General features: G+C 38.4%; 1 protein-coding gene across 8 annotated transcripts in view; it reads right to left on the reverse strand.

Moving 5' to 3' along the window:
- CDC14A (cell division cycle 14A) overlaps window positions 1-13,903 on the reverse strand; it is a 190,951-nt gene that overhangs the window by 139,406 nt on the left and 37,642 nt on the right. The window lies entirely within an intron of this gene.

Genomic DNA, 13,903 nt, shown 5'->3' on the forward strand with positions numbered 1-13,903 from the left:
GTGAATGAGTAACAGGCATAAAGGACAGCCAAGAGCAAAGTGTAAGAAAAGAGGTAACTGGTTATTACACACATGGTATTAACTTGGACTATGGGCGTCTACCTAAGGAGGCAGGCTGCTAATGAAGGGAAGCACTGGAGGGCCAACTACACAGGGGGTTCTCATCCGTCCCTACTCTGTCTCTCGTGGCAAGTTACTTAATTTCCCTAGGTCTCCTAGTACAATGAGGCGAGGAGACCTAGAGAAAAGCGTAGAGTTGGGCAGGCAGGGCAAGAGAAGACCTGTCTAAGGTCTGTCTGTTTTTGTCACTTAGGAAAGAATTGCTGAATACAGCTCCACGGGAGCAGTTCTTCAGAGGAGAAATTACTCTCTGGATGGCTAGAGTAGACACCCGCGCCCGCCCCCCACCCCCCATCTCATTCTGTAGTCTCTGTATTTAACTCAAAGTCTACATCAACTACTGTTCCTTTAAAAAAAAAAAAAAAAGGTGAAATAAAGTTTATCAAGGAAATCCACTTGCTCATATTCTGGGTAAACCCCCAAATTTTAAACTGTAGTAAAATGATCTTAATCGACAACTAAAATCTAGCTTCCTCTTCCACAAATTCAGAAATAAAATACTGTCATCAGTCAAAACACACATATAAAATTTAATCTCTAATTTTTTTTAAGCTTTATGTTAATGTCATAGCCTAATGTCAGGCTATCCTAAAGTTATTGTTTTTTAATTCAAGTAAACAAAATAATTTTAGAAACTGTTTTAAAATGTTAAGCACAGTTTGTCACTATTTCCATTATTTCACAGATGTGTTTCCCGAAGAACAATAAAACTTAAAATTTGGCTCCTGGCAAAATATGCAGTTTACTGCCAAAACTACAACTCCCTTACAGACAACTGAGGATTTTCTCCAAAGTTCAGGCATTTCTGAAGGGAACATACTTTACCACATTCAAACTAATAGGATTTAAGGCTTTTCCAACTCCAAGACACACAATAGCCTCCAATGCTATTAGGAGAGTTATCACATAAGCCTAAATTCTTTGTATGGGTGGGTCCATTCCCATAGGTTTTAATAAGCATGGATTTTAAATTGAAAGCACTGCAGCTGAGACCTGGGTTACAGAAGTCAAGGGCAGGACCAGGGGGCAGGAGTGCTGTGATGCAGACCTTGAGCTTGGAGTCTGTCTGCATCAACTCTCACACAGATAACACAAGACCTCTGGGAATTAGAACTACCTCCAGGGCTGTCTCCTATCTTGTTCATTCCTTATTCCTTAAAACAACAGAGACAAGTAGTGAGGATAGGAATGTGAATAACAGTCATACTTTCACCCAAGGAGCTCTCTAGTAGGAAGAAAAGCAAAGCAAGTAACAGCAAAGAGCTCATTCTAGTGGATTATATTACACATAATTAGTTACAAGACAAGGTGAGAAAAGCTATAATTAAGCTAGGTTCTGGGTCAGACAATAAGAAATGACAAAATAAACAGGCGTGAAGAGAGGAAACTAGACCAATTATGGGGGAAAAAAATCAGAAAAAGTTTCTGAGAAGGGAATTGTGGGGTTTTGTTTTTTTTATTTCTTCAGTCAACTTACAAATTTCCCAAAGTAGGCCTCACTAATTGACTCACACACCCACTTGTGAAAGGATTGTAAAGTCTGATTCATCCTACAGGAGGTAGCTTCACACGGAAAGGCTTGTCTGTCTGCTCATTAATTTGAAACTATGAACCATAAATGTTTCTCCCCTATTAAATAACTCTCTGAGGTACTGCAGCAACTCTAAATATTTCTTTCAGGCTGAAGTCACACTTTCTTTGCCCGTTATTTACTTTAACCGGAATTTGCTGACTAACTACAACGCTGGTTTTAGGTGCTCATCATAAAAGCCTGGTTTTCCATAATGAAAATTTAAAAGCCCTACAAGCATTTATTATGGAAGGGGCGAGGGGGTAGGCACCAGGGGGTAGGCACCAGGAAACAAGGCTGAGGCAGAGCACAGGAGAGGAGAGAACTAAGAAAGATCCAGGGACAGAGTAGAGCTAACACAGACCTAGTAGCCAGCACGGACACAATCTAGGTTTATGGCAGCAGTGACCATATTTGGGGCACTAAGCATCTTTAGAATAACTCAACACACAGCAAGCTCAACAGGAGCTGCAGTTAGCTTCTCTTTTATTTAAAACTTCAGAAAGTACATATGGAGAGCGCTTTTCGTTCACTGCCCATAGTAGGGGAAAGGTCACTATTTTATTCACTATGTCAAATAGAAAAATAAGTCTTGAAATAAAATTTATATAAATTAAAAGCATGCATTCAACTGTACAGTTAAATATGGTTAAAATCATGTTTTATATTATGTGACTTTTACCACAATAAAAGTTTTTTTTAAAAAAGAAGATATATGTGGGAAAACATCATTTGAGGTATATTTAAATAAAGCCAAAATTTTTGAACATCAAAAAACAGAAGGAAAAACTAAATCTTATATGCCATTTTAGCTCTCATCTGTCAGTAAATTTAGGTCTTCCAGTTATTTTGTGAATGTAGGTATATAGTCACAAAAACCAATAATCTGTGTTATTTTTATCTTGTAGAGTTATTATTATTTTTTTAATTGATCATTTAAGCTTTTTGGATGACACTTCTGAGATTAAAATAAAAAATTAAAGTAGCTAAATTCTAAATTATTTCTTTAATTTCTCTTGCTGATGGTTCATTATTAGTGTATAGAAGTGCAGCAGATTTCAGCATGCTGATTTTATATCCAAGTTTAATAAGTAAACAGTTAAACTTATCAATACATAAACTGACAGATTTGAGACATTTTATTGGTGGATATGTAATATACTTTCATTCTAAAACTATTTCCTTCAAAGAATTTCTATAACTCTAAAAATAATGTTTATATACATTAAACAATAAAGCATTCTTTATATAGATTATCTGAACATTTTTAAAAATTAAGTGGGAGAATCTTTCTTGGTTTATATTCATGTATTTCAGTGTGTTTCTTAGCTCTATCTTTATCTTATAATCTGCATCTGATTTCTTGATTTTAAAATGCATTTTAATTTTTAAAAGTAAAAATACCTTCATTCATCTTCAAATCTGCTTGTGTTGTTTAATAAATGTGAAACTGCACATTACAAAAAAAGTATGCATTCAAAAACCCTTATAAACCTAAGGTTTAAGATTAGACATCATGAGGTCAATGGGGTATTATATGCCACGAGCACAAATTTATAAATTAAATTGGAAAGGCACTCACATAACAGAGCCAGAGGCAGGCTCATTGCTGGCTCCTCAGGGCCCCCACAGCTGACCCAAGCACAGGCGTTTCTCATTCAAGGTTGTCCCCAAAGAATAAATGCACACTCGGACTACCAGGAAGAAGGGGATGTGTAGGAGAGGAGTTTGAGGAAAACAGAGAGATTCAAATGGAAGTGCGATATGAAACGATAAACTGTATTATTTGAGGGCTTAAACCAAACTCAGATTTTTCTAAGGATCAAGTAGCAACTGAATGAAAATCATGTGGGAGCCAGCAGTACATCTTGATATTTAGAGAGGACCTCTGAGGAGTTCAGAACACTTTCGATTTCCTTAAGCTGTTCATTTTAATTGAAGGCTAACCCAATCACCTGCACATTCAATGCCAAAATCAGTGCCCTAAAAAACATCCAAACACATTTCAGATCTAAGCCCAGTAAGCAGTAAGCACAGTAATTCAGATCTAAGCACAGATTCTCCAATGGCTGTGAGAAACAAAATCAATTTAATGGATAAAGACTTTTCTTTTTTTTCAATAAAATAGGACAGAATATAAAACATCATTATACCTCACCCATCATAATGTAAGAATTGTTTCACTAATCTTTTGTTTCAATTATTCATGTGAATGGTGTGTGTGTGTGTGTGTGTGTGTGTATGTGAACTAAGCTGCAATGTAAAATATGTTTCTTACTATTGATTATAGTAAAAAAAAAAAAAAGCTTATAAAGACCCAGTCCTTAATATCACCCTAAACTATGTCATGTCACTCTTCAGTTCTCCTGTGTTTCTATCACTCCTGACACTTTGAACTACTTGGGGACATCCACAGACATCACTAAAGCAAATGTGAGGAAAATTGACATTTCACCTGGTTTGTACACAAACATGTGTTAGCTCCATCAGCAGTGTGCTGCCTGGAAGAGAAACTGCGTGACCAGTGTATTTGAAACGCTGCTTTCCAATGGAAAAATTCTACCCTTCCACACTGAATGCTGCTTTGATTCTTTTGCAGAACTGGCCTAAAGAATTCCATGGACTACTGTATAGTCCATGGGGTCACAGAATCAGACAAGACTGAGCGGCTTTTGCTTTCGCTTTCACTTAGTTTACAGACGGTATTATTCCAAGATTGGCACTGCTCAGCTTCCTGCTGTGAGGGGATATACCCCCAACCGGGAACTTGGGGGCAGGTTCTAGTCTTTCTCTTTCACTAACTGGATTTGACCTTGGGCAAGACACTTGACCTCTCTGGGCTGAGATTCTCCATCTGAGAAAGCAATACTGGAGCAGATTTTTTTCTTAGTTTCTTACAGAGATACTTCAGTGGTTCTGAAAATTGAGTCTTTTGGGTGTTTTTAGCACCAAGTTACACGATGTAACAGATAATGTCTTCAGGGGCTTTCAGTGCTTCTTTCCTTTTCCAGTATTCTTTTCTTGAGCTTTTGACTTAGTTCTTACTGAAAAGTATGTTGGAAGTTCAAGGACAACTGTTTAAAAATATCTGACAATGCATAAATAAGGATTTTCCCCTATTGAGAAAAACAGAAATAATGCTGGGGTTAAAAATGAAGACTATCACCCATAACACTGATTTCAAATGTTTGTATATATTAATAAAGCCCATTTCAATTCTAAAATTTTAGAGACCTATAAAAACATCTTATTTTACTCAGTAACTTTAAAAAATAATGCCTCAAAACACTGTGATTCTTGTTATTTCTGTAATTAGTACTAACTTCATAGTTTATTTTTAAGCACTCGAGCTTTTTAATTGCTCCATATCAAACTTTCAAGAATTGTGGGACATAATTTATTTATCCATAAACAAATGGATAAATTATCATTATCCAATGTACATTACATCATTATCCATCTACCCCAATTAACATTGTCCAATGTTACTAATGCTTATCAATTAAGTATTCAGTCATTCACGCAAGTGTTCATTGAGCACTTAGGATATGTCAGACACTGTTCTAGACTCTGGGGCTATTGTGGGAACAAAATGAAGTTCCCTGTTACATTACAAATATATATCCCCTTAATTCAGTATGTAAATGAAACAAATGGACACAAGCTTTTCGGATAGAAAGTATATGTCTTTTCAAGACTATAGGATTCAAAACTGGGTGAGCAGACATAGTATCAGCCCTGAAATGTATAGTCCTAAATACTGTGTGTGTGTGTGTGTGTGTGTGTGTGTGTGTTTACAACACAGAGGAAACTTGTTAGAAGGAGAAAAGGAAAAAAAAAATACTAAAAAAGACATACTCAGTTAAACTTGAGAATCAAACCTTCCACAAGTGAAAAGCAAACTGCTGATTTTTCTAGCCCACAGCTTAACCGAAATATGCAAGGAGAATTGAAAAAGATGATACTGCTCTATCCACATGCAGAAGACAAACAGAATTTCCAAGTTCAAAGAGTTTGAAATTGAAAATGCTGTATGATTTTAGGGCGTCTGACCTGCTTAAAGATACCAAAAATACTAGCCTGCAAGGATAAAAGCCTCTCTGGCCCATTTACAGGCACCATCACAATAGCATTCTTGCCTATCAAGCTATAAAAGGAAGGAACTGCAAACAGGATATTGCCCTGCCCCAACCATGGGCCACTCCTCCCTTCCTCCACGATTTCTATAAGCAGAAGAAACGCTACCTGGTAGGTTTACCAAGAAGCCACAGAGGGTGACAGAACACTGGTAGCTGACATCCGCTTTATTACTATTTTAAAAGTATTTAAGGAAAACACCTTCTTGTTTTGAACCAACATTTTTCTTGATAATTTTACCTACATTTTATTTTTTTTTCTACATTTGAAATAACATTTGTTTAATCTATAATTTTTTAATGACAACTTAAAGCAGTTCTGAAATTGCAATTTATGGATGAATTATGAGTCAGAGATTAAGGAAATGAACATGCTTGGTCCAGAAAATAAAGACAAAAACAAATTTAGAGTTAGCTGGCCTGGTTTACAGTCTTCCAATGGTTTAAACACACACACATATTTACCATTTTTAAATACCCATTATGCAAAGGTATATGACACTGAAGAGTTCACATGATAACAAATTTAGTTAAAACTAGCTTAAATATGGTAATACACTTCAAGAGCCTAAACTAATGCTGATTTGTTTTTAAATAAAAGACTATTAATCACAGTTGTGGCAATCTAAAGATGAAAATCCAGAAAAAGAAGCATTTATAATGCAGAAAGTTGTTTGTCACATTACAAAAAATTTTGAAAGGAATCTACAATGTTAAAAATGGTATGTACTCTAAAGGGAATATTATTTGGTCATGTGCTGCTGCTGCTGTTGATGCTGCTAAGCCGCTTCAATCGTGTCCGACTCTGTGCGACCCCACAGACGGCAGCCCACCAGGCTCCTCCGTCCCTGGGATTCTCCAGGTAAGAACACTGGAGTGGGTTGCCATTTCCTTCTCCATTTGGTCAGGTAGGTAGCAAAAAAGGCAAAACACATGTTGTTGTTTGGTCGCTAAGTTGCGTCTGACTCTGTAACCCCATTAGACCAAGTGAAAAACAGTTCACAAAACTACACTGCAATTATGCCTAAGCTTAGAGAGCTAGACTCAGATTTCCCTGGTGGCTCAGAAGGTAAAGCATCTGTCTACAATGCTGGAGACCGGTGTTCGATCCCTGGGTCTGGAAGATCCCCTGGAGAAGGAAATGGCAATCCACTCCAGGACTATTGCCTGGAAAATCCCATGGACAGAGGAGCCTGGTAGGCTACAGCCCATGGGGTCACAAAGAGTCGGACATGACTGAGCAACTTCACTTTCACTTTCTTTCTTTAGAGAGCTATAATTGCAAGAGAAGTTTCCTACTTTTCTTCTATAATGTGGTTATGCCAATTTTTAGATTGAATTCATTAAATTGTCCTCTTTACAAAGAGATGTTTAGAATAATTTAATCATTTTCTATCTTCTCCTAATTGCCCCACCACCACCACCAAAAGCATCCTCCCTTCCATGCCATGCTCCCTGTCTGATTCTCCCTTTCCAACTTGGCCCACTGGGACTGGTCATCCTTAATTCCTCTCAAATCTCTCCAGGTTTGACGGTCTGCCCACACCCAAACCAGAAGGCAGGGAGCTGTTCACCTTAGTATCCTCAACTCCTAGAACAAGGTCTCATGTATTACAAGGGCTGGAAAAACACTCTTTGAATGAATATTTATTCAAATTTGACACTTACTACACATTTTCCCAAACTTATTTATTGCTCATCTGTTGCCCTATTTTAAAGCTAGGCATTCCTTCTTTTTGTCTTTAATTATTTTTTATTTCCCAGAGTTCACTACAATGTTGAGTAGAGCTCATCTGAACTAAATAAATATTTACTGAACTAACAAATACCTGAACACAGATTTCAAAAGTGAGAAATTCATCTGGTTTGGGCAAATTCTTCCTTTAGAATACAAACAACTTTCTGAAGAATTTTTATCATAAACAGGTAATGAATTTTGTCAAAAGCTTTCTCTGCATCTATTGAGATGATCATATGGTTTTTATCTTTCAATCTGTTAATATGGTGTATCAAATTGATTTGCATATACTGAATAATCCTTGTATCCCTGGGATAAAGCCCACTTGATCATGATGTATGACCTTTTTAATGTGTTATTGGATTCTGTTTGCTAAAATTTTGTTGAGGATTTTTGCATCTACATTCATCAATGATATTGGCCTGTAATTTTCTTTTTTTGTGGCATCTTTGTCTGGTTTTGTTATCAGGGTGATGGTAGCCTTGTAAAATGAGTTTGGGAGTTTTCCTTCCTCTGCAATTTTCTGGAAGAGTTTGAGCAGGACAGCTGTTAGCTCTTCTCTAAACTTTCGGTAGAATTCGCCTGTGAAGCCACCTGGCTCTGGGCTTTTGTTTGCTGGAAGATTTTTTTATTTCAGTTTCAACCTCAGTGCTTGTGATTGGTCTGTTTACCAGTTTTGAAAGGTTATACTTCATCCTAGGAGGCAAAAAAAGAACTCATACGCACAGCTTCACACCTTCCAGTGAATTATTCTAAGTCACATCAGAGTAACAACCATATGAGTGTCACTGAGTTAAGGAAGGATCAAGTATGAAATAGATGGAAAGGAAGGAAGACAAAAAGAGGAGAGCAGCCTTGGCTCTTCAGGGGAAGTAAGACAACAGCTTAGAAAACAATCTGGAAAGCAACACAGCTTTCCCTCCTAGAGCACCAGCTGTTCCTAAGTGCTTACAATGCCGCAAGGCCAGGCACTGCCCTGACCCCTTCATGAGCATGACCTCCTCAATCCTCACCACAACTATGTTGGGTGGGATGTTATCATCTCTGTTTTAAAGATGGAAAAAGCAGGAGTTTGGATGAGTTAAAGAACTTGGTCAAGACATACAAATAACAAGTGAATTCAAGGCCAAGCTGTGGCTCCGCTGAAGTCTTTGCTCTCAGCCTCTACACCAGAGGCAGAAGGGCTTCTTTGCAATTAGTAGTAGACTTAGAGGTATAATGCAACTGCTAAGGCCTTAAGTATAGTCTACAGAGGGAACAGCAGACACAGACATGGTTAGAAAGTCTACAAACCTTAGCTTTGTCATCCCTGATCCAGACATGACATCTGGGTCAGGCCAGTCCCAGTTAATCCATAATTAGACCCCTTACTGAGCAATCTGAAACCTCAACAAATGTGTTAAGGAACATATAATGTGGTTACCATCTTTGTTTAAGTATCTTCCACATATCTGAAAAAATTCTTAATTCTTTAACCCTGAATTATTTTCCAGTCCTTCAATCATTATGGCCTCTGCAAATTCCCCTTGACCTGTTTAGCACAGTTCTGTGAACTGAAAGCAATACAGAAATCGGTGAGGATCTGGTCTGTAAGCATGTGGCAGGAAACTAATTAATTCATGGTTATAAATTTTCAAAAGCCATCTTTAAATTGTTAGTCACTCAGTCATGTCTGACTCTTTGCAACCCCATGCACTTTAGCCCACCAGGCTCCTCTGTCCATGGAATTCTCCAGGCAAGAATATTGGAGTGGGTAGCCATTCCCTTTTCCAGGCGAACTTCCCAACCCAGGGATCGAACCCTGGTCTCCTGCATTGCAGGCAGATTCTTTATTGTCTGAGCCACCAGGGAAGCCCTCTACGAACTGAAAACAGTATAAAAATCAGTGAGGAGTTGGTTTTCAAGCATGTAGCAAGAACCTAATTAACTCATGCTTATAATTTTTCAAAAGCCATCTTCTTTAAACTCATCTGAGAGTATTCTGGATGATATAATGATCTAAGCTTCTTAACTCTGAAACTGCACTGCGTATTGTACTGGAAGGGAAAACCTCTTTTCAAAAGAGTTGATCTGTTTTTAAAATTTGAACCCTGCATCTTAAGGTCCACAATGGCTCAGCTTAAGGGGTAAAGAGATGCTTCATGAGTGGGGACTTCCCTGAAATGGATGTCTGTCCCTTGGGAAGTGTCACTGTGATCTCCAGTGGCCACATCATTCCAACAACTCTGGCTTTCAGATCACTCACAGAGAAGGGTTTGTGGATTTCCTACTGAATGTGATGTTCTGTATTTTATCTCCTTTTTGATACTCATGACAATTCTAGGAGATAGAACATAAAAAGTTTCCCCCTCACTTACAGATAAGGAAAGAGAAACACACAAAAAAGAAAGCTTCTGTGACATACTTAAAGTCATGATTTAACAGAGAAACCACAGAAAGCCCTGACTCTACAGGTACATAATGTTTGCACAAATTGTCATACTCAAAAGCAAGGTATGATAATTGTACAACAATATGAATGTACCTAACACCACTCAACTATACACTTAAAAAGGCTTAAGACTCATCAAAAAAAAAGATTTTGGTAACTATATATGGCAACAGGTGTTAACTGGATTTGTTGTGGTGATCATACTGTAATGCATACAAATATTGAATCATTTTGTTGTACCTCTGAAACCAACATAATGTTATGTCAGTTATAACTCATTAAAAAATAATTAAAAAAGAAACAAAGAAAAAATGATTAAGATAGTAAATTGCATGATATGTGTTTTTCACCATAACAAAAATAAGTGAAAAAAAGTTTATCAAAAGAGAAAAAAGAGAAGTAAAGTAGTGATGTGACTTTGTATACAGACACTTCCCTTGGTCCATAACCTTTACTTTGATCCTGCATTTTTAAAGGCCATGGTTGGCTCAGTCATTACTGCAAGTATTTCTAGTAATGAGGAAGATACAACTTTAAGCTATATCCAATTAATTCCATTTGATCGTTTTCAGTTTCTCTCTGAAGTGACCCAAAGGAAGTTATCTTCCTTCTTTCTTTCATATTTTATCATTTCATTATTCATTCATTCAGTAGGTACTTATGGAGCACCTGCCACCAACTGGGCACAGTTCTAAACTGATGCTCAGTGTTCAAGTACTGAAACAGTTTCATACCAGTGGCAAATAACCCAGCACAGCCCCCTCCCACCCCTCATTGCTAGCCACCTTGTCTCTTCCCTGGGACACCCTCCACCCTGGACTTCCCCATGATTCAGCACAGCAGGAAGGCTCCATTGTGGCCAGCTTCCAGTTCAACTAGTGAATGCCTGGGCCTAACTCTTGATTAAATATTTTATCATTTCCTAGACACAGCAATGAACAAAACTGACAAGGTCCCTACTTTATAGTCTAGGAAAGAGATAATAAAAAAGTAAGTACACCAACAGACCTGAGAGTTTCAAGTAGTAGAGTGCAGTAAAAATAAATAAATGAAACATCAAGGGCCAGAGGGTACTGGAGGTGGGGGAAGCAAGGTAAAAGTTGAGAGAAAGTCTCTCTGAGGAGGTGATATAAGATCAGAAGGAAGAAGGAATGTATATGTCTGAGGTAAAAACATTCCAGAGAGAGAGAACAGAAATACCAAGCCTTGTGGTGGGAATAAGCTTGTGATGTCATGGTTAAAAGGCATCACAGAGGTAGAAAGGAGAGGTAGAAAGGTAGAAAGGAGACCACAGAGGTAGAAAGGGCTAGATGAGGGAAGATCTTAATGGCATTGGGTAAAGAGACTAAATTTCATGCCAAGAACAGTGAGCAAACATTAGACAGATTTGAAAGAGGGTAATGATCAAATTTATAGTTTTAGAACATTACTCTGACAATTGTGTGGCAACTGAACTAAAGGAAAGCGAGGGTGTGAAAAGGAGACGATGTATGAAGCTGTGGTGGTCAGCCACATGAACAGTGACAGCGGCTTGGACTGGTGACAGCAACAGAGATGAAAAGAAGCATTCTGACTCAGTACAGGTTTTAGAGTTAGAAATTACTGATGAGTATAATGTGGAGGAGACAAGAATCAAAATGACTACTATCCTTTGATTCAGTAAGTTGCTGATGGTAGCTCATTTACTTAAAAACTCAATGAGTCGGGGAATAAATAGATTTGTGGAGAGGAGTAAAAATGTCTGCCAAGATTAGAGGCAGATGTAGGGAACAGACTTGTGGACATAGCGGGAAGGAGAGGGTGGGACGAACCGAGAGAAACACTGACACATATATACCGTCAAGTGTGAAACAGATATCGAACGGGAAGTACCTGTATAGCACAGGGTGCTCAGCCTGGCACTCTGTGACAACCTAGAGGGGTGAGGGGTGGGGTGGGAGAGAGGCTCAAGACAAAGGGGCTATATGTACACTTCCAGATGATTCATGTTGCTGTGCAACAGAAACCAACACAACAATGTAAACCAATTATCCCCCAATTAAAAATAAATTTTTAAAAATTGTGCCACAATAAATGTGAGATATCATTTAGATATGCGGCTATCCAACAGGCAGTTAGATATTTGATTTTGATAATAATCCTGTGAGACAGACTAGAAAACCCTGGTACTAATCAAATTTTACTAATGAGAAAACTAAGGTTCAGAGAAAAAGTCTTGTCTTAGTACAAAATATTTTTAGTAGTCAATGACCCTTGATAGAAGAATGATAACCACATTTCAAAAAGGGTGACACCTTTACTGCTGGGGACTCTGAAAAAAACACAGGTACATAGTTCATGCCATTTGACTACACAGCTGTTCCAAAGTCAAAGTCTTTTATGTCCAAGAAGATTCCCCTGGGAGATTATGACTTATCCCAATAGCAATAATGTAATATATGTGAAACTTAGCTGAGATGTATAATGCCACTACTGTCTTCTTAAGATATCTGAATCAACAATTAAATGCACACATACAATACAAAGTAAAGCATAAAATTATCTTTCAGGAAAGATTGCAACTCCTGGTTTTCATTTTTATTAAGTGTTGTGTCCAAAAGCCTCCTGGGGAACACATTTCTAAAATTAGAAAAGAAAATCAATTGGGAAATGACTAATACAAGAATAATTACCCTGCTTCTCAGGACTGTAACAGCCTGTAAGACAAGCTCAAGCTGCCCTCAGCACTTCCCCAGACTGCTTTCCTCTCATTTGATTGCTTTAAAGTGGTGGAAACTTCTGCAATAGAAGATATATTTTACCCCCAAGCTCAACACATCTGTTAGAATTAAACTTCCGATCAAAATCCCTAAGATACCATGCTGAACTTAAGGATGTCACTAAAAACAGGAAGGACAGGCACTAAGAAAGAAAAAAAGAAAGAAGTGGGGAGAGAGGGGAAGAGGAGGAAGGAAAGGCGGGAGCAGCAGATGCCTCTTCCTGATGACAATTACTTGTGATAAAGGCCTCAAGAAATAACACGCTCAAAGGTAGGACAAAACCCCTCAGCAAGATACGATGTTTACATGGCCTGAATCCAGAGGTTATTGCAGACTCTCCATATTCTAAATACACAGTGTCAATTATCAGTTTCAAATAAATAGCAGTCATCAAAGGTAAAGTGAAAAATAAGCATGCCAGCTTAATTCAGCTTACCAGCACTTCACTGAACCTTCATGCCAATGGCCAGCTTTTCATGCATGCTCTCCAAATAAAAGCAAGAGCCTGGCTGGCACTACAAATAATCCTAGTATCCTCAGAATTGGGAGGAAACTTAGAGCTCATTATATCCAACCCTCTTATTTAACAGATAAGGAAACTAAGTAAAGCTAGGAAAGATAAAGTGGTTTACCCATCATCCCAGAGCCACTTCAGGATGAATAGCGGTGTTTCTGATTCTTAGTCATGATTCCAAGTACTAGAGCATGCTGTCTACAGAGCGAGAAAGAAAGGTACCACCAGGGATGGCCCAAGGCTTTCTGGTAGCCACATCCTGATGAGAAATGGTGGGCAGAGCTGGATACCTCCGTTTGGAAACAAGGCCCCAGGCCACAGGCTGGCTGTCAGCCTGCCACTGTTCTCAGCCCACACCGTGCAACAGCTGACAGTCTCTGCAACAGCACAGCTGGGCTCTTCCCCTCAGAGCTTTTGGTTTGATGTGGCAGAGTTTGATGTCTGGTAGCCGGTGCCTCCTTTGGTCAGGGTCTTCAGAAGAAGGCCCTTGAAAGGTCACATAGCAGTGAGCTTCCAGGCTTTAGAGACACAGACTCTCCCGAAGGATGAGAAGGAAAAGGACACCTCTCTCCCCTTCCTGCCCAATCCTAGTATGTATAGAAAATTCTAGAAGTGTCCACACCAAAATTGTGTAG

Source organism: Bos indicus x Bos taurus, chromosome 3, assembly GCF_003369695.1.
Source record: "Bos indicus x Bos taurus breed Angus x Brahman F1 hybrid chromosome 3, Bos_hybrid_MaternalHap_v2.0, whole genome shotgun sequence".
Lineage (NCBI taxonomy): Eukaryota > Metazoa > Chordata > Mammalia > Artiodactyla > Bovidae > Bos > Bos indicus x Bos taurus.